The sequence below is a fragment of the Castor canadensis genome, chromosome 12 (assembly GCF_047511655.1).
Source record: "Castor canadensis chromosome 12, mCasCan1.hap1v2, whole genome shotgun sequence".
NCBI classification, from domain to species: Eukaryota; Metazoa; Chordata; class Mammalia; order Rodentia; family Castoridae; genus Castor; species Castor canadensis.
The window spans coordinates 56,903,665-56,925,257 of record NC_133397.1 but is presented as its reverse complement, the minus strand read 5'-3'; the positions used below and the strand labels follow the sequence as shown (position 1 = coordinate 56,925,257).

Here is a 21,593-nt window from a genome sequence, read left to right as displayed (position 1 = left end):
GCTAGCCTAAGCTCCAGGCCAGCCTGAGCTACACAGATAGACTCTCCCAAAAAAAGCTCTTATTCTCTAAAACTCCATGACTTAGAATTTCAAGTCCAAAATTCAGATCTTCTGTTTCAATGTAATTATTGTATTTTTAAAAAGTAAACTCATTGTGCTTCACATAAAATAATCATCTTGATGTATTTTTAATTGACATGTAGTAATTGTACATATTTTTGGAGTACAGTACGACACTTCAATTCACATACACCATGTGTGATGATCAGATCATGTAATTGACATATCCATCACTTCAGACATTTATTATTTCTTTGTGTTAGGAACACTCAAAATTTCTCTACTAGCTATTTTGAAATAAAAATAATTATTTTATTAAAATCATTTTATTAGGATGACTCTTACAGTAAACTTAACTATTTAGACTGTCATTAATTTTGAAAGCAATTTATTGGAATAGTAAGAGAAAAAGGGCTACAGTTTACATAAACTCTACTTTTAAAGAGTTAAAAATAAAACTGATATGACAGCATATGCCTATAATCCCAGCATTCAGGAGGCTGAGGCAGTAGGATCAATAATTTGAGGCCAGCCTGGACTACACAACAAGACCCTGTCACAAAAACAAAAATTAAAAATAGAAAGTACATCTTTTCTATAAGCACCCATTTTAGAATTACTATGCTGAATGAAGTATACTTTTAGTATATTTATAAATAGAGTGTTCTTTCAGTAAGAAAGAAATATATAGCCATTTTAACATAAAAACTTTTTTAAAATAAGAAAAGAGAAGAGAATTCATTCAGTTATAGTATCTAAAATTGTGAACCATTCACTTAACACCATAGTTACCCTTCTAAATCTTGCCCCATGTATAGTAGTTACAAAATTTATATTATATGATATATATATATAATTGTGTATGTTGATTGTCAGTAGCATCCTTTTTCTGGTACTAAAAATATCATTTATTATGTTCATAATTTGTTTAAATATACAAAGAAAGAAAGAAAATTAAAATCACCAAGAATTTCACTACCCAGAGACATTCTCATTTATTGTATTATCTTTAAAGTTCTTTTTCTATGCATAATTTAACACAGTTAAGATTATATTATATATTCTGATTTTAAGTATAATTAACTCAAGAAGAGTCATTCACAAGTTCTAGTTGGAAGATATTATAAAGAGGGGTCTTAATCACAGATTATATCTGCCACTGGGAGTTTATTCATTTTTCATAATCACAAAAAACTATACATTCAGGTCATTCGAAATGAGCTCTAAGCAGCTCATTTTAGCTTCTTTGTCAATACAAGACTTTCTATCATTGAATAAAAATCTATGTCAGTGAAGGGATGAAGAAAATATTTTCTGGGTTTAGTGGTTCTGCAAACACAATATTCCTGCCACTTACCCATTAAAGGCCTTGTTTTGGACTAAGAAAGAAATGGGCTTTGGTTTTAAATAGCAGGAGACTCTGAGCCATCAGGTAAAAACTATAGTTGTCAGTATCCTTGGGAGATTGGTTCCAAGACCCTCACAGATATCAAAATCCATGGATGTTCAAGTTCTTTATATAAAATGGAGCAGTATTTGTCTACAACCTACACATATCCTCTCATGCCTAAATCATCCCTACGGTGCTATGACACCCAAGACAATCTGGATACTAAGTAAACGGTTATTGTACTGTACTGGTTAGGGATGATGACAAGAAAAGTTTATGCATGTTCAGCACAGGTGAATTCTTTTCCTTTTTTTTAATATTCTGATCCACTGTTAGTTGAATCCACATGTATGGACTCTATGGAAACAAAGGGCCAACTATATTACCAAAAAACACATTTCCCAATATTTTAAAATAGCAAAAACTAACAGTAACAACTAATGGAAACTTTACAGACCCCAGCTTCACCCTTAAGTTACAACTCCATTTAAATTAAATACAATTAAATTCCTGATTGTGGAATCTAAACAAAATAAAATATTGGTAAATCATTTCACACCATGGCTTTCTTATTTCCAAGTCCTTTCATCCTCAATTGGCACAGAAAAATTGTGCATAATTTTTCAACTCGTGTACAATTTAGCATACTACAGAATTTTTTAGTATAGTCTTCACAAATTAAGACAATTCTTGGATTGCAACACCTCTCTTCCTAAACATCAATGCTGTATGGCTAGCAATCAGCTTTCTGGCATGGAGTTCTCTAGCAAGAACTCATAGGCCTGCCTGATTTTTGTTCCTCTGTAAACTAATTTTGAACCTGGATGGGTAAGGGTCTTCCCTTCCACTGGTGGTAAGCCAAGAGTACCCTCCCCAAGTTAACTTCCTGAACCCTGATTTGCAACTCCATCTGTCTTCTGGGAATGCTGACCTAAAACATTATATTAGACTTTTGTAAATCAAGGAGGCATGCTTAAATTCTATACTAACCTCTAAAAGAGTAGGCAAACACAATGTAAAATTAACACACTAAAAAAAAGGAGAAATGAACTCAAAAAATTAATTTATCCAAACAAAAGCAAGAAAGACATAAGATAAGATTAAAAGGAATAGAGAACAGTAGGACAAATAGAAAAAAAATTAATTGGACAGATGACTATCAAATTTATAGAAAGATATTCAACTATTAATTTTCTAGGCAATAAAAATTAAATCAATAATATCATTCATTCATCATATTTAGAAAAATTTAAAGAATAATTCCATCCAGTAATGGTAATGATTCCAGGTTATGGATACTTTGATGTATTGTTAGTAGAATGTGAGTTGTTACCACCATTTGCAAAAGCAACCTAATGTACATTTGAGTTAAACATTCATTGACCCTTTGTAGCAGAAACTGAGTAACTATTGATGAAAGTTGTTTCCTCTTCTTCTATGCACACCTAAACTACAGTTCCCAGACTCCTTTGCAGCAGGTGACTAAGTCCTGGTTCAGGTACAACACTGGGATCACTTGTTGAAGGTGGAAGAGCCTTGGCAGCCTAGATCCCTGAATGACCATGTGGAGCAGAGGACCCCTGAAAACGTGGACATAACTTGAACAGTTTTACATTCATTACATTTGAAGCATTATATTTTCCAGAGCTTACTTGTTATAGCTTACCCTAATGTATACATTCTTTGACCTGCCAATATCCCTCACAGGCATCTGTCTTTAGTGATAAAAATAACAGTACATGAGACTCTATGTGTTGGAAAACTGGAAACAAATTGAATATCCTTGAACAAGGGAAGAATTGAATAATTTATAATGCATCCTTACTAAGGAATGTTATGTAGCTATTATAAGTTATCTCTGTGCCAGCTGACCTAGAAAGATGACCATGATAGTTACAGATGAAAAACTTCAAGCTGATGTAAATGCTTAATATCATTTGGAGCTGGACACTGGTGGTGCACACCTGTAATCCTAGCTACTTAGGAGGCAGAGATCAGAAGGATCTTGGTTCAAAGCCAGCACCAAGCAAATACTTTGTGGGACACTATCTTGAAAAAAACCCATCACAAAAATAAAGGGCTGGCAGAGTGGCTCAAGCAGTAAGGGTGACTTCTTAGCAAGAGTGAGGCCCTGATTTCAAATCCCACTACCAAAAAAAAAATCTCATTTGGATAAAAGAAAAAGAAAGACTGACCCCCCCCCAAAATGACATGTACATTTTATACACACATACTTACACGAGGATGGAGAAAGTTCTGCAAAAATATGAATTAAGTTTTGAACATTAGTTATCTCAAGGAGAATACAGGTTACAGAAAGAAAAAAAGAGCCTAACAGAATGGAAGCATAGCTCAGTGTAATATTGAATGAAAATGGAGGTATAAAATGCAGTCATAAAATATTGAATCAAATACATAAAATTGAATATATAAGTAGATAAGGGTAAGAGGCAATGTCAACATATATAAAATTCATTTTTGTCTTCAATGCTAATATTTTAATATTACTTTTATAATAAAAAAAATTAAAAAATAATAGGACCCAGTTTAGCCTCCCCCTGGATTTGGCTGCTGATTTGGGGATATGTACTTGTGTTCGGTTGTGTGATTGTCTTATTGAACCCAAAGAGCCACACCACTGAAAGAGTGGCGTTTTCCCTGAGAAAAAATAATAATGAATATTCCCATTGTCAGTCATCCCAGGTAGAGTTCGAAACTAGAATAGGAAATGAGGATGTTACTAGTTGGTTTTGCATAACTATTATAAAATACCCAAAGCAGGCTAACTATATTGAGCAAAAATAGGTCTGCTTAGCTCACAGTTTGGAGGAAGCTTCACTGGTTTGGCCTCGGCTGAAGGCTTACTGACCTCATAGTATCACATCACAAAACAAGAAGCCAGAGAGAGACCAGGGTCTCACAATCCCTTCTGAGGGCATTCGCCTGCTTGACTTCAGCACCTCCTTCTCGGCTCTACCTCCAAAAGGTTCCACACCATCTCCCAGTACATTCACAAGCCTGGGGACTGAGTTTCTAAAAACAAACCTTTAGGAACAGTCTTAAACCATATTCAAATCATAGCAAAGGAGTCAAGTAGTAAACTAGAATAGCGTCTTAAACTTCAATACTCTTATAATTCACCTTGATGTCTCCTTAAAATACAGATTACAATTCAGTAACCATCTCCCAGGTCTGATGCTGCTGCCGCTGGCCTTCAGACCACATTTTGCACAGCCCAGAGACTAGCGTTGGGGAAATCTTTCTGTTCCATCAGGGGTCAAGAGTAGGTCAGGACGAGGGGTAAGACTGGGAGCTGGTCTTTACAACACTCTGAAGATCAGTCAGAGCCAGTGCCCCAGCTGTAATCTGCTGTGTACATGCACTTACCCTCCAGGACCCATAAGCCTTCTTTGAAACCTTGTGAGAAGCTCCATCATGGTCTCTGCTGAGGAATTATAGAGGTTAATTCCTAGAGAGACTGATCCTGTGCTTCCCATGAAGTAGTCTGTGGCCAAAGCCATCCGTTCCCCCAGGGTCAATGAGAAGATCGCAAAGGGGTCACCAGTAGGAGGCAGCGCTGCCCAGCTATCTTCTAATGAGCAGATACTGCTGAGGCACTGTGGGTGGGAGATCGGACAAGGGGATGGAGGCCCTATTTCTGAGCAGGCAGCAGTACTTCAGCATCCATCAAATAACAAAAGAGCTGTGTTAAATGGCTTCAGCAGTATTGGGACTTATTTTCCCAAAAAACAAGAAGTCTGGAGGTCATACACATTGGTACTGGTGACGCCCAACCAATAGTATCACCAAGGGCCCAGTTTCTTTCCATCTTTCTGCCCTGCTTTCCCAGGCATGTTAGCTTTGTCCTCAAGCAAGTCCCTTCATGGTGGCCAGGTGACTGTGGATGTTTTAAGCATTACACACTCACATAACATGGAAGAGAGAACACCACTTCCTTGTGTTCCTTTTTAATAAAAAAAAAAAAAAGAATAGCTTTCCCAGAAGCATGCCCACCTTCCAGCTCTCCTAGCAGCTTATTAGCCAGAATCACACAACATGACAAGTCCCTATATCAACCACCGGAAAGGGTAAGGAGAGTCTTCTGCTTGGCTTGGCTTAAAGGTACTTGCTCTGTGTTGGAGTGGGGCTTCATCTCCCATGAAGTACAAAGCTGCTTTAAACCCAGATGCAAATATGATCTGTCAGTAAGGAACTTCCTGGATTGGAGCTGTGTACTGACACTGAATTTGGATAGGGAGGATGACTGTGGGGAAGGCAGACAGTAGTACCTTCCACATCTGAAAAAAAAAAAAAAGCCCACAAATAGAGGGTATGTTGAATAGTATTCTTCCATCAATAAAGGTGGTAGGCATTCAAGAAACCCTTACTTTATATATCAACTCTAGAAAGCAAAGGGAAAGAAAATCAAGGAGGTAGAGATCAAATTTTGCCAAGAATTATAAAATGCCCAAAGAAAGGGCTCAGCATTGGATTCACCTGCAAGTGAGACCAAACCCAAAACAAAGGACTCCCAAAAGTGAGAAGTGCCTCTCTCTCATGTAAGTATCTAAATTAATGGTTCGGGTCTGCTAGAGTGAATCTATCCACGTGTCCACCACAGGAAAGCTAAAAGGGAAGGAGAAAGGTACACATCCTTTTTAAAACACTCCCTGGGAGTTACAACACATACTATATCCCATTGACCAGAAGTTAGTGACATAGCTAAGTTACAAGAAATCTAGGAAATGTAGTCTTTCTTCTAGGAAGCCATGTACCCAACGAAAAATCTAAGACTACATCATAGAAGAGGGAGAAGGCACATATAGTGAGAAAACTTGTTGTTTCTTCCACAATTCACCTTCTTAACCTTAAAAATATCCATGTGTACCCTTCTTAGACTACATAGACCACACCTATCCTTCTAGAAAAGAAGATAATGATCCAAGTAGTGATTCTATTTACCTCAAATTCTGTGTGCACAAATGGCGCTCCGGCCTCCCACAAGGCCCAGATTTTGTTCTTCATGGTCAAGTGGGCTATATACTCATAGTAAGTTATCTTCCCACCACACACCTAAAAAAAATGGGAGAAAAGAAACCAGATAAAAGCAATTTAAAACTCCATTTGTAAATAAGGAGAATGGGAAATACCCAGAAGTTTCTGGTCCATAACTTTTGTCATATATCACTGGGCAGGAAACAAGACTCTTCCTTGAGGGTGAAGTCAGTTCTTTGCTTAGACGCTGAGGTAGCCTCTCGTTCTCCTTCCTGAGAGTAATTCCCTTGTCCATAATACCTGGCTTTTCCCCCTGAAATTCCCATTAGCCTCTTGACTGTATCTGAAATGGTCCTTGGAGAACACACAGCTCCCCCTTTCACAACTTCCTGCAATGCAGGCTCAGGAGCCCAGGTATTACTGTAAAGTTTGATGCTTACAGGCTTTTTGTTGCCCAATTCAATTCCCTCAAAATTTTAGTAGCTGTCTCCACTTGTGATAAACCACAGCCAAAGTTCTCATTTAAACAGAGTTTTCAAGTCTGAAGTCTCAGGCCTCTTATGCACTAGCCTGTGTTCTGGCCATGGCTCTCACTCAACATAGGGGCAACTGAAACAAAATCTTGGATGAGTTCCGATTTTTTTTGTAACCAGTTAAGGTGATTCCCATTGTATAACAGAAATCTCTTCAAGGAAAATGATTGAAGGTTTGGGGCCATAGTGTTACATCTTAGTGAGGATGCCATTTTGCAGTCCCCTCTTAGGACTGTATCAACTTGGGATACAGATCGTGTTAGCTTATTTGGCACTTGGAAAGCCCCAGATTGCTAGACTCTTGGTCAAATTAGAATTCAGGCTGCAGCAGAGTGCCTCCCTTAGCAAAACTGTATTTCCTTTCATGCCTACTCACAGAGGCATGAAAGTTATCCAAGTTAGCTCTTGGATAAACCGACTCTTTCTTAAAAGATTTGCTAAAAGTAGACATAGACAATACCATCATCATTCTGACCTTTTTCAACCATTTTCACAAACATATGGTCTGTCTTCTGAGATATACTTTGACCAAATGTTTGCAACCACATAGCAGAGCCACCATCTCTCTAGTTTACAGTGTCTGTGTCCTTGCAACCTACCATCTGCCTAAGCTCATGCTTGACACTTACATTTCAGGATAGAATTCTGAATTGGTTACGATTAGGTTCAGCTGTAAGTGTCAGACAACCTGTGATCTATAATGGGTTTTAAAAGATGGAAGTTGTATTTCTCTCTGGTGAAAGTTTCAGTGGTTAGTCAATGTACAAGTCATCAGGGACCCAGGCTGATTCCTGTTCATTGCTTGACCTTCTCTGCATTTCACTTCCACTTCTGGATCCAAGATGACTCTCCCACACCAGCCAACTGCACTCTATTTAATAGGAAAGGGGCATAAGGAAAAGGACAGGCCCTTGCCCTTCAAGGATGTTTCCAGGAAGCTGTCCACATTATTCTATTTAATATACCATTGATCAACATTTAGTTACATGGCCCCATCTAGCTGCAAGGGAGATAGAAATATAGTCTATATTCTGAGGAGCTATGTTTGTGACTAAAATTCACTCTATTGTGGTAGAAAAATGGAACACATGTTGGGGAACAAGTAGTGTTTAAGTAGTGCTTTCCATACCTCTGGCCTAGTAGAAAGAGCTTCAAGGAAATCAGAGTTTATTCAGTGTCCTCTAAGATCTGTAGGGTACCAGATGCTGATGCCAGAATGCTGTGGACAAGCCTCAGGGAAAATAGTGGCTGTCAGGTCTAAAGGCAGAGAAAAGAATGGATGACCCACATGACTGAGAGTGCTGACCTAGCACCATCTTGAAGGGATTCTGCCTGAGATAGCTTCCTGGGGAGCCAATGGGACACCAGCAGAGTCTGTCTGTGCAAGTCAGACTGCTGAAGACTGCTGAGGGAGCAGCAGTGAAGCGATTCCCAGAGAAGGAAGGCAGTATTGCTGAAGAATACAAAAATGCTTGCTGCTGCCCCAAAATGAATCAGCTTTAAACATCTGCCACAGTAAATTACTACAGCCATTTTGGAAACCAGTATGGAGATTTCTCAAAAACCTAACACAAAATTACCATCTGATCCTGCAAGCCACTTCTGGGAATTTATTCAAAGGGATTGGATCAGGATGTTGATCTGTACTCCCAAGTTCATTGCAGCATTATTTACAATAGCGAAGATATGGAAGCCACCTAAATGTTCATGGTACCTATACACAATGGAATACTCCAGCCTCCACTTTGTAGGAAAGGAAATCCAGTCATTCACAACAACAATGGTGGAACAAGATGACATTGTATTAAGTGAAATAAACCAGGCACATAAAGATAAATACTATATGATCTCAATTATATAAAGTCTATCTTATAGAAACAGAGAGAAGAAAGGTAGTAACCAGAGGTACTAGAGGTTGGAGGGGGATAGAGATGTTGATCAAAGGGTACAAAGTCTCAGACTAAAGAGAAAAGACTTTGCGATATATAACATTAGATGGAACCAGTTAATAATAATGTATTGTGTGCTTCATAATTGACAAAAGAATAGATTTCTAATGTTCTCACCACAAAAAAAAAAATGAGTTGATGATGTGATGGATATCTAATTAGCTTGACTGAATCATCCTATAAGGTATACATAGATCAAAGCATCATATTATATCCCAAAAATATATATAATGATTATCCATCAAAATTCAAAATAAATTTTCAAAAAATCTGCCACATCCAAAAGAAGCCATGTTAGAAATGGGACCTCATAAAGCTAAAAAGCTTCTGTTCATCAAAAGAAATGGTCTCTAAACTGAAGAGAACACCCACAGAGTGGGAGAAAATATTTGCCAACTATACATCAGACAAAGGACTGATAACCAGAATATATAAGGAACTTAAAAAACTAAATTATCCCAAAACTAATGAACCAATAAAGAAATGGGCAAGTGAACTAAACAGAACTTTCTCAAAAGAAGAAATTCAAATGGCCAAAAAAACACATAAAAAATGCTCACCATCTCTAGCAATAAAGGAAATGCAAATGAAAACCACACTAAGATTCCACCTCACCCCTGTTAGAATAGCCATCATTAGCAACACCACCAACAACAGGTGTTGGCAAGGATGCAGGGAAAAAGGAACCCTCTTACACTGTTGGTGGGAGTGTAAACTAGTACAACCACTCTGGAAAAAAATTTGGAGGCTACTTAAAAATCTAGACATTGATCTACCATTTGATCCAGCAATACCACTCTTGGGGATATACCCAAAAGACTCTGACACAGGTTACTCCAGAGGCACCTGCACACCCATGTTTATTGCAGCACTATTCACAATAGCCAAGTTATGGAAACAGCCAAGATGCCCCACCACTGACGAATGGATTAAGAAAATGTGGTATCTATACACAATGGAATTTTATGCAGCCATGAAGAAGAACGAAATGTTATCATTCACTGGTAAATGGATGGAATTGGAGAACATCATTCTGAGTGAGGTTAGCCTGGCCCAAAAGACCAAAAATCGTATGTTCTCCCTCATATGTGGACATTAGATCAAGGGCAAACACAACAAGGGGATTGGACTTGGAGCACATGATAAAAGCGAGAGCACACAAGGGAGGGGTGAGAATAGGTAAGTCACCTAAAAAATTAGCTAGCATTTGTTGCCCTTAACGCAGAGAAACTAAAGCAGATACCTTAAAAGCAACTGAGGCCAATAGGAAAAGGGGACCAGGAACTAGAGAAAAGGTTAGATCAAAAAGAATTAACCTAGAAGGTAACACACATGCACAGGAAATTAATGTGAGTCAACTCCCTGTTTGGCTATCCTTATCTCAACCAGCAAAAACCCTTGTTCCTTCCTATTATAGCTTATACTCTCTCTACAACAAAATTAGAAATAAGGGCAAAATAGTTTCTGCTGGGTATTGAGGGGGTGGAGGGGAGAGGGAGGGGGCCGAGTGGGTGGTAAGGGAGGGGGTGGGGGCAGGGGGGAGAAATGACCCAAGCCTTGTATGCACATATGAATAATAAAAGAAAAAAAAAGAAGCCATGTTAGATGACATTGATGCCAATCACATTAAACCCTCCCAGTTGTTTCCTGTCCTCCCTCCCTCCCCCCATACCCACCTCAACCACAGAGCAGAGCAGTCAGCAGCTTCAGTGAGCAAATTGGCAGGGGAGATGAAGGGAAGAGAAGAACGGGCTTCCTCTGCTTGTCTTTCCATCTCAGAACTGCAGGCCATGGGAACACAAGGGGAGAAGCTGCAATTTGAAAACAAATTTGAAGTTTTCATTATTTGTCTGGCACTGCATATTTCATTTCTATACTTCTCAACCTTGGCTGCCCCTTGGGATCATCTGGGGAGCTTTTAAATCGCTGATGCCTGGGCCTCATCCCCAAGGATTCTCATTTCATTGGTCTGGGGCAGAGGGTGGAGTGGCAGCCTGGGCATCAATGTTTTTTAAAGCAGCCTAGATGAAAAACCACAGTGGTATATTCAATTAAGAATATTTTTGCAAACAAAAGATTGCGGAGTGATGTGATGGAACTTTCCCTAGATCTCAGTGGCGAGTTATCCCACATAGGCCAAGCTCAAAAGGAAAGGAAGGAACTGCCCCCTGCAGGTACACTCTTACCTCCTTCAAGGAGATCAGAGTCCTCTTCAGGGCAAGAGTCATGACGTGATTCTTTGGGGTCTCCATGCTCCCCTGCTCTTGCTAGACCCATGCCAGGAGCTTAATATATTTATTGCTCTGTTGTTAACCTCTGGTTTCAATGCTGGAGTAAATTAGAATGTCCTTCCTGATGCACAGGGCAAACTAAGGTGAGTTCAAGGTAGTCTATCCTGAAACCAATGAAGAAGATTAAAAGTTCACTACATTTAGTCATTACAAGGTGGCTGGAAATTTTTTAATCAACCTACGGCCAAATTCTATACTCCAAATCATAACCTCTATGTTGAAATTCTTTCATATCCAAACAAATGTTTTTTTCACTAATCTAAGGGGATGATGGCCAGAAAGTTGAAATGCCCATTATTTCAGGGGAGATCTGAGGAGTAGAGCAGCATCTGCAAAGGCCTGAAGCCTCCCAGTTTAGTGACGCTGATCCTGTTACTCAGGTCATAGTACAGCTCTCCGTCATTCACTCATTTCTGCCTCTCCTAACTAGACCCTGGTAGAACAGCCTTCCTTCTCACACAGCATCACTGTGACCACCATCCTCAGTCATGGGGTGCCATGATCCATTAATCAACACAGGGGACAACAGGAGCAGGAAAAAAAAAAAAAAAACAAAGCCAAGAACATGCCATGCAAACCCATCAGCTAACATCCATAACCAGCTTTAGTCTGTCAACAAGGATAAGTCATGTCCCAAAGAAGATGCCTACCAAACCAGGATTCCACAGGAGATGCCTCTCAAAAGCTCCAGACTCCCCCAAGCCCACGCTTATTGTACAGCTCCATCAAACAGACAGGAGATGATTACCAAGTGTATGCAGTGCCAAGGCTAGACACTTGTGAAATTGCTTTTCTGTGAACAGATCCTAAACTCGGTATCAGGACAGCACCCTTTTCATAGCCTAAAAAGGAAAAGGGAATAATCTTAAACTTATTCCTGTATCAAAATTGGCCTTCTCCATCACTGGTTGCTGTCTTTTGTCTGAGACAAGAATATTTTTTAACTAGAAATAAAATTTACTCCCTCGTGAGCCCAAGCCCAGAGAGAAGTCGGCTTCAACTGCTTTGGATAGAGATTTCCAATCCCAATACATTCCTCTAGACTATTCCAGGAGAGGGAAGCCGCCATCTGAAAGGTTCAGTTCAACTAACAATGAGGTCCCTGATTTAGTCAGACATGAAAAGCTTTATCCTGCCAACCCTCCTCCAACATCCTCAGGAAGTTCAACTACTTTCCAGAGGAATCAGTAAAAAAGAGCCCGACACTAACAATGTTGGTTATAGAGTCTACATTTTCCCTTTTGTTCAGGTTTTTTGTTTTTTTGGCTTTTTAGTGGTACTGGGACTTGAACTCAGGACTTCAGGCTTGCTAGGCAAGCATTCTACCACTTGAGTCACTCCACAAGCCCTACATTTTCTCCTTTGGGAGCACACACCGCATCTTCTATTCTGAGCAGTTCCAACAGCACCCAGCCATGAGCCCCAGTCCTTGGTTTTAGTCAGGTCTTAAACCCTGGAACATTACACAAGTGGAGCATTTGATGATGATGATAATGAGTGGCCCATTAAAGGCAATTTTTTTTAAGTTAATGAGCTCTCCCCAAAGAACAGCCACGTACTGTACTGAAAAATGTCCGTAGGACGCACTGCACCTTCTTGCTATTTATTTAACTTTATGTGGATGCCATAAAACTTCTTTATTTGCTTTCAGTTAGCCCATAGGTTTTGACAAGATAAATTTTTATTTAGGTCTTTGCCCAGCGACAATCAGAAACAGGAGACTCACTTTCCAAAGCTGGGCTAATAGATGGATTAATCAAGGCCCTCCCCCACCCTGCTTTCCTTCCAGCAACCACAGGGATCAACAGACGGAGTTTTTCCTTAATTAAAGAAACTCAGCAACAAGGTGATTTATCGATGATGAATCTTGCAGGCCTTTTCATTGTGTGGTCACTGTTGGCCACTGTTTGAAATTTACCAACATAAATAAAGCCTCTCCATGACTAAACAAAGTTAAAGTAGCAATAAATTGAGGCTGCCATGCACCCTGGGCTACATCTGAAGCCAACATAAATACCAGAATGCCTTGGCTGTGACATGTTTGACACAATGACATCATGCACTCCCAGAAAGACCAGCCTCGCCCAAGCCAAAGCCTCAAACCGAACACAATTCCCCTAAATGAATCAAATTGCAACGGTCTAGACGAGGCTGCACTAAGTGTTCAACTTCTGGCTTCCTTGCCCTCTGCTGTCGAGCAATCACATTAAAAAATAATCTATATGCTGATCTTAATTTCACTTTTTCTGCATGATTAAATTTTGGCAGGAGTAAATCTCTGTTATTCTCACTCCCCAGGAATGTTTGGAAAGTTACTAAAATCTCAGGGTTTATCAGCTTAAGGACCAGCCACTGCAATGCGATTCTGTGGCCTGACTGCTGCTGCCCTCAGTGGGGAACAGGGCCGCGGTGGCTGGGGACATGGTGTTAATACGGGGGTTAAACTCTGCTTGCTTAAAAATGGCTCAATACTGGCTTCTCTCCCCCAGGGGCTTACTTTGCCCATATCTAGCAACAGGCTGTAATGGAATTGCCTTCCTGAAATAAGAGAGTCAGCTGAACAGGGGCCCATCACCCCCAGCCTTGTTACCACTGAGATGGGGGGAAAGAAACCTTTCAGAACGCATATGCAGGACAGCAAATTAAAAATGGAGAAACTAATAACTAATTGGTGAAATCATAAAAGCTGCCATAAAAGACATTTTCCTTAAGCTACTTTACACAGGGCTGTATAATTTTATGTCACTTTTTATTTATGTTGCTGTAACAAAAGCTGTTCTGGGAGATGGAGCGATTGAGAAAAAAGGAACTGAACCATTTTCTGAAAAGAGGGGAAAGTCCTTGTATTGGGCTTCAAACACGATTCTTTTTGAAACCTAGAATGGTTAGGAAGGGGAACCTATTTGCTCCTAAATGCCTGAGTTAAAATGTTTGCTACAAGCATTTTTTTCCACCACCATTCTCCCCACTCCCAAGGCCTTAATTATAAATCATTAATAAATAAAGTGGGCTCCATAATGTTTTACAAAACTAAGGTGTGAGTTAGATAAAGAGACCCATACTATGTAGATAATCCTGTGAAATCAGGTTTCACTGTGAGAAATAATGTAAGATGATGATTTGAGCTTCTAGAAAGATCCCTATACAAATAAGCCCATTTTAACAAGATATCATTGAATTTGCTAAGCTCTATAGGATGCGACAATGCCACATTCAAGGATTTTTTTTTTTCTTGGCAGTATTGGGGTTTGAACCAGGGCCTCATACTTGCTAAGCAGGTGCTCTACCACTTGAGCCATTCTGCCCACCCCACATTCAAGGATTTTAGAAAGAAATTATTACCAGATCAGACAAGCTCTTTCTGCCTCCCAGTCCTTAGAGTATGACTCACAGAATGTTGGGGGAAAAAAAGGAATAAGTTGCAATGTAGAAAACTGTGGATAAATTATAAATAAAAGAAATTTTAAAATTGTATTTGCTCAAGTGGAGAGTGAGTTCTTGAAGTGTGATGTGTATGTTTCTTATTGCAGGGACAACTTGCCACATGTGTTGGGTTTGTTAAAATTTGCTATGCGTTTATGATGGGTGATACTTTCTCCCGTGTAATACTTCAATAAAAAGTTTAAACATAATATGTCCAGATGAGTCTCCTGAAAGAAATGTAAAGAGTAAGTAACGTGTATATAAAACACAGAAGCATAGTGTGATTTTCCCAGGGAAAATAGAGATATGTCACCCTGTAAAAAGGCAGGGGCCCTCTGAACTCTGGCTAACTTTCAAAGCAAGATAGGGTTGTTTTTAGAAACAATTTGCCATCTATTAACAATGAAATCCAAGTCAGCCTCAAGTATTAGAAAGCGAAACATATACACAACTCAGAGGAACTGCTGAAGAATCAAACAGATGGGGCATTATTTAGGTAGGTTCCACAGTCAAGGCCACTTTACACCATTACAGACCAGACTAAACAAACCTGACCTGCAGGGTGACCCTCCAAGGATCCCAAAAGATTGGAAACTCCGAAAAGGCAGCTCTGACCAGACTTTACAGCCTGGTAATGGCATGCAAACGATGCTCCGTCTCAGTCATGCAGCCAAAGGTTGGTGTTGTGTATAAAAGCAGTTTCCTCAAGAATTCAGGGGAAGACGTGATACTTTGCCTTTTATGCACAGGGTTTGCAAAAGCAAGTGTATTTACTAGTTGGGGACCCCAGTGCCTTGGAGAATGCTCATCAAATCATCCTGCCCAGTCATTTGGCTATGGAAGAAGGGAGAATCCACTCATGGGACACGGTACACGCCTCACCTGCAAGCTTTCCCCCTACCCTCTCCACTGCTAGAGATGGAGCCCAGCGCCCTGCACCGGCTAGGCAGGCAACTCTACCTCTGAGCTACCGCCCAGCCCACAAGACTAGTTTCAAAGCTGACAATCACTGCATCCAGAAGAACTTCATGGACATTCAGTCTCGCTTCACTGAACAGTGGGATCCACTCAGTCCTCTCTCTGCATTTCTCCTCGTCCTCCACACAGGCGATTCTTGCCTGGCATTGCTCTGTGCACTGAGATCCGGCCCACACTTGTAATTCCATCTCCCTCACCCAGAAACTGTTGGCAGTGTCAGTCCTGAGTCCAGTTTGTCCCAGGGCCTGTTTTCACATGTTTCTATTTAACAACTATCCGCCCCTCACAGGATGACTCAGATCTGTCCTGTGGAGAACTAGTTTCTCCAACAGTCTTCAACAAGAAGTTGGCTGGGAAAGAGGATGGCAGCGGGGCAAAAGGGAAGAAAAGGAAAACACAGAAAAGAACAGAAGCTATGACTATATCCTTCAGATAAGGAGAATGAACTATGAAGACAACTTCAAATCCAAAGATCACCACAATTCACAACCTTTCAATTTCTGCACATTTTTTCTCCGACAAAATAGGTCAGAGGTCTGAATCCTCACCACATGCATGTCTATGGTTGCTATTCAGAGGCTATAGGACATGAGGAAAGGTAAGGCCTGTGATCCTGCCTCCGGACTTCTAGAACATCTTCAACTCTCTGACCTGTCCAAACGCTGTCTCTCAGAACCACCAATAATACGCTCAGACTTCTTCCAAAGCAGACTATCTTTAGATCATAAAAAAAGACATAATCTCCATACTGAGGATTTAAAGGCCACTCATGCCTCTTGAAATCATTCTTGCTAGCCCTGTTCTCAAACACCGAATTTTGAATTTAAGTTTTGCTGTAGTTTAGATATGGCTTGTCCCCAAAGATTCATGTGCTAGACACTTAGTCCTCTGGGTGATGGTGAGTTGGAAGAGCCTTTAAGAGGTGAGGCCTAGGGAGAGGTAATTAGGCTGTGGGGTTCCACCCTCAGATGTGACTAATGCTGGTCTCATGGAATGTATTAGTTCCCTTAAGAGTGAGTTGTTATGTAGTGACATAGGTAGGGGACCCTTACCAGGATGCCAGCACCATGCTGTTTGGATCTCCCAGTGACCAGAATAGTGAGTCAAATAAACTTTATAAGGTACACAGCTTGGGTATTTGTCATAGCAACACAAAATGGACTGACATGGCTTTGATCCATGATCTATTTCAGATGATCCCTAGCCTCACATAAGTTCAAAGAAGACATTCCTTTCAACCTGTACCACAGCGCATTTCTGTCACTCAGTTCAAGGAGTCCTTTCTTTCAGGTGGATTGAGAGTATCGGATTGGGGAGAGAAGGAAAAAGCATACCATTCCTCTTGGAAAGCATATGTATCTTAACTTTTTTCCCCTTAAGGCAATGATCCTGCAAATAACAAGAACACTAACACAGCTTCCAGGTGAAGTGTCCACACAGTTTTAGTAAGAGAGAGAGAGAGAAGCCAGCAGGCTGTCTTCAGAGACAAAGGTATCCTCCTGGTCTGGCAAGAGAGAGGTTCTAGTTCAAAGCAGCTCAGGCACTGCATAGTCAGGCCTGGAGATGACCCAGGTCTTCCATTGGCAGGAGCCAGCAAGGATCTGGGAGAATTCATTCACCTTCCAAAAGAGAGGGGAAATGACCTGTTCTAAGCACTAGTAGACCTGAGCACTTACCTGCCATAGTTTTTGTATGCCTTCCACCAGAAGCCAGAAACAGGACAGAGAGCCCCAACAGCAAGCAGCCTGTTGGCCCCACATCCTGCAGCCGCTGCAGAAGCAACAATCTCTCCTTTCATCTCTGTGACAGCCATTTCCCAAATGACCCCTGGCCCCACGTGACCAGTGCTGCTCTTGGCCTTCCATTCAAGGGGTCTTTATTCTCCACTCCCCCTACTTCATTTGCCTTTTCATCCCCTCCTGGGAAATTCAGCTATGCATTTTGATGAAATGGGGACCACAGGCTGGGCCTCTACAAGCTGCTAATTGAAAACCTTGTCAGAAGTGGCAGGAAGAGGCCAGGGGGGAGAACAACACCCCCTTGACAGGACATGAGCTCCCAGAAGAGCTGCCTTGCTCCACCTCAGGCTTGTGTGTACACACACACACACACACACACACACACACACACACACACACACACACGAGTTCTTCCTTCCAGACTTGGGGCTGAGTGTCTGAGAGACAGAGCGTGGTAAATCCAGAGGCTATGGGAATATAGTTAACAGGCCTCAACACCCTGACCAACTTGGGCTCACTTGTTCCAGAGTATGGGATACTAGCTGCTTCTGAAGACAGGATGCTTGGGTTAAGGCCTGGTCCCTCTACCGTCAGCTGTGTGATCCTCAGCAAGTAACCCAAACCTCTATGAGTTTCGGTCTCTTCCCCTGAAAATTTTGGGGTAAGAATTGTATTCATTTCATAGGGTCATTTTGAAGATTAAAAGTGAAGATTATACATAAATATTTCACACATGCCTGATACAATAAGTATTCATTAGCAATGCAAATTCTCCCTCCAGCCAAATTAGAAAATGGCCAAGGATTGGGGAGGGGAGGATGGTTTGAAGAGGCAGGGGATTGTCTTTCTCTCTCCATTTTGTAAGTAAATCTAGTTCCAGATTGATGGAAACTTCCACTGAAAAAGGTAAGAACTCAGCAGAGGGAAAAATGCCAGGGGAATAAGGAAGGAAGGAAAAATAGTTTTCGATCATCAGTTTCACAGGAGGCACATTTTCAGTGCTTTCCTGGGATGTCTGAACACTGCTGTATGGTAGTTAGGATCGTTCCCATTTTTCCCTAAGAACCAGAGGCTCCAAATAGTTAAACAAACTCCCCAAAGTGCATAGCTCCTAAACGTGGCATTGAGAGTTCTCTTTGACTTCCAAGACCCAACTCCGCTACTACCTTGCACATGCCCTAAACTGGGGGATTCCTTCTCACTTGGTTAGACAGGCCATAAATCCTCAGACTGTGGTATTCATCCAGTTCTCAGAAACTAGACATGTTTTTCTGATACTACATTTGTAGAAGGTTCCAACATATTAGCACCTTGAGTCTAAAAGGTCTTGGCCCATCTTTGCTCAGAACAAAAGTATTCTGGCCAGGCTTGGTGGCACATGCCTGTAATCCTAGCTACTCAAGAGGTAGAGACAGGAGAATTGAAGTGTGAGATTAGCCCAGACAAAGTTATCTCAAGACCCTATCTCAAAAATAAGTACTAGCTATTCAGGAAGCAGAGATAGGAGGATCTTGGTTTGACACTAGCCCAGGAAAAAATCACAAGACCCTATTCGAAATACAAACTAAAAGCAAAAGAACTGGGGGGCATGGCTCAAGTGATGGAGAGCTTATGTAGCAAGCTCAAGGCTCTGAGTTCAATCCTGAGTACCACCAAAAAAAGAAAAGAAAAAGCAGCACATCCTTCCATGCCAAGGGTAGGAGGGAAAGTGTCTCAAGCTGCAAGTAGAAACATTAGTGCTTCCCTGTGAAGAGCTCTGGTGGAAAGTCACCATGAGGTTAAGGACATAAAAAGCAGACTAAAAGGAAACACCCTGCTTTCAGTGGCAGTGGCTTGATCAGAGAGCCTCCCAAGTCACTAGCAGTTACGTGGTATGCACGCTTACTGCAATGATTTTGCGTCTCCTGATGGGGATAATGACTAATATATTCTGTCAACAGACATGACAGCTGTCTGTACAGATTTGCAGGCATGTATTTTTAGATGCTGTTACTGTACCTCCAGCTATTTTAACTACTAAATTTTATTGACACCATGCAATCCAGTAACGAGGAGGCTTAGGGGAAAAGGTTAAAATTCCTATTTCCAGCTGTTTCTCTTCCTTACATCATTTTTGTCTCATTATTACTCTCTGGGACCCATAAATCTGCCACTCAGATCCCAGCCTAAGTGATGTCCTACAGAGAAATTGCTAATGTCACCAGGAAGCAAACCAAAATTGAGCACTGGGTTCATGGAGTTCAGCATTCAAAGGCATGGCGCCCTGCCTGATACTCACTCACACACTGACCAGCAAACTTCCACACTGTTCTCTGGCCAGTGTGCAAGAAGCTCTATCTGATTAAGAACCCACACTTCACTTCCTCTGCCCCAACTCCCCATTTTTCTAATTGGGAGCTGGGAAAGGAAGGAAGATGGAAAGATTTGCAAGATGGGCTCTAATTTTAAGACAAAAGCCATCCCATTAAATCTTAACAGATGTTTCTCAAGTTTAGAAGATTAAGAAAGATTTCAGCATCAAAAATCAAAGAAAATACTCCATGACCTTAAAAAAGGATAAAACGCAAAGCTCTAACAAACCCAAAGTCCACTTTGACAGCTGTCTCTGACTGAATTGACGAGGTGCTATTGATGTTTGGATTAAACCATGCCTCTGTGATCAAGAACTCAAACATGGGATAAAAGACAAATATATTCTTTAATCCTATCCACTAATTTTTGTCTAGGCCCTGAAAAGCAATGAGTGCTGAACAAATGTTGAAGTGGCTTTGCTTCTGCTTATTGACAAAGCTATTTTTATTTCAATAATTTGCCATGTAACTTATCAGCATTTAGACAAACACAAGGAAATCCATCCAAGGTACTGAACTCTCCACAAACCGATGGCTGCAACCTCCAAAGCCATGAAAGGTAAAATCAATGCATGATGGTTTGAGGACATAAGGAAGGTGTTACAAAAAAATGTAATAGAAAAATTGGGTTCTGATTTATTCTTCATCTTTTTTTCTTTTTTTTTTTTTGACTAAGCTATAAAATAGCATTGGGAATTCCAGTTTTAAGACAGGCGGGTTTTAAAAGAAAAGAAAAACTTTTTTTTTTTCTTTAAAAAGGAAAGGGTGAAGAGGCAATTAAGTCACTAATTACTCTCTTTGTCTAGGGATGTCCAACCCATCAAACTTGGCCTCTTCTGTCTTCATCAAAGGTGGAGCTCACTCTACTTTGCCATAAGTACCTCTTAATAAGACAATCTCGTGTTTGAAAAGCTCCTCCACAAGGAATTTAGATGAAGATAAATTAAAATAACACTTAGCAGCAGACCCCAGAGTTTGACAGCCACATAGCGCCCACTATCACCCCGCCCTCAAATGAGTAGTGAGAGGAAACAGGGACTCTGTGCAGAAATTGGGTGCTAGAAGCCAAGGGCACAGAGTCTTTAAGTTTAAGCAACTGGGGACATAGCACAGCATCTCAGGAGACCGCCTCTTGACCTCTACATGGGCTGCAATGACTTCAGGGACTTTGAAGTCCTAACTTCAACACCTCCATGTATTGTCAGCTCCCTGAAGACTCCCTCCTGTAGCTATACATTCCAGGTGTAGCCCCATGGAAAGCCCCCTCTGATGTACACGTGATTAAGTAGATGCCTTTCAGGGGCTTAGCGAACTTCCTTGGGGAAATAACTCTCTTAATAAAGTAATGAAGAATGGCACTCCCTTAGTTTGTTTTCTCGTGTCAATTTCCTACTGCTGATCAGGATGAGAACATTCATTTCACAAGACCTTGAACCAAGGAGACAAGGCCCCAGCAGCACAAGCAGGCAAGGAATAAGCAAGAATGAGCATCTTAAAGCTATCTTGAAAGACTGGACCATGCTCATAACAGTCTCTCTTTCGTATCAAGTTCCGAAGATCCAAGCAAGTTACACTCTAAGAAACAAAATGAGGAGCTTCAAGGAAAAATTTATTGACTTCATCCTCCGATCATTTCCCTCCACGATACTGGAATTACATAAGTACTCGTGTAATAACAACAGATTTATTTTTGTGTGTTGCTATGGAATTTCCAAAACAAAACAAAGAAAACCACTGATCAGTAATTGTGACAAAACTTCTCAGCCACAGCATTGAGAATAGGGCCTAATTATTCTATAAACACACTTTGATTTGTTTACTTCAATGTCAAATTAACTTCAACTATGTAACGGCAGACGCTGATTTGATATGGTGTGCAAGACT

The 21,593-nt window shown here is 40.7% G+C and overlaps 1 long non-coding RNA gene across 3 annotated transcripts in view; it reads right to left on the bottom strand.

Annotated features, from left to right (window-relative positions):
• Window positions 1–367: 367 nt before the first annotated feature.
• Window positions 368–21,593, bottom strand: part of LOC141414826 (uncharacterized) — a 56,586-nt gene continuing 35,360 nt past the window's right edge. For 2 of the 3 annotated variants that reach the window (XR_012439712.1, XR_012439713.1), the window contains exons 2-6: window positions 11,114–11,322; window positions 10,604–10,738; window positions 8,108–8,235; window positions 6,413–6,523; window positions 368–5,748 (exon numbers count right to left, since the gene is read on the bottom strand). This is a non-coding gene — a long non-coding RNA (uncharacterized lncRNA). The remainder of the gene's footprint in view (window positions 5,749–6,412; window positions 6,524–8,107; window positions 8,236–10,603; window positions 10,739–11,113; window positions 11,323–21,593) is intronic. The other variant, XR_012439714.1, reaches the window with a different exon arrangement.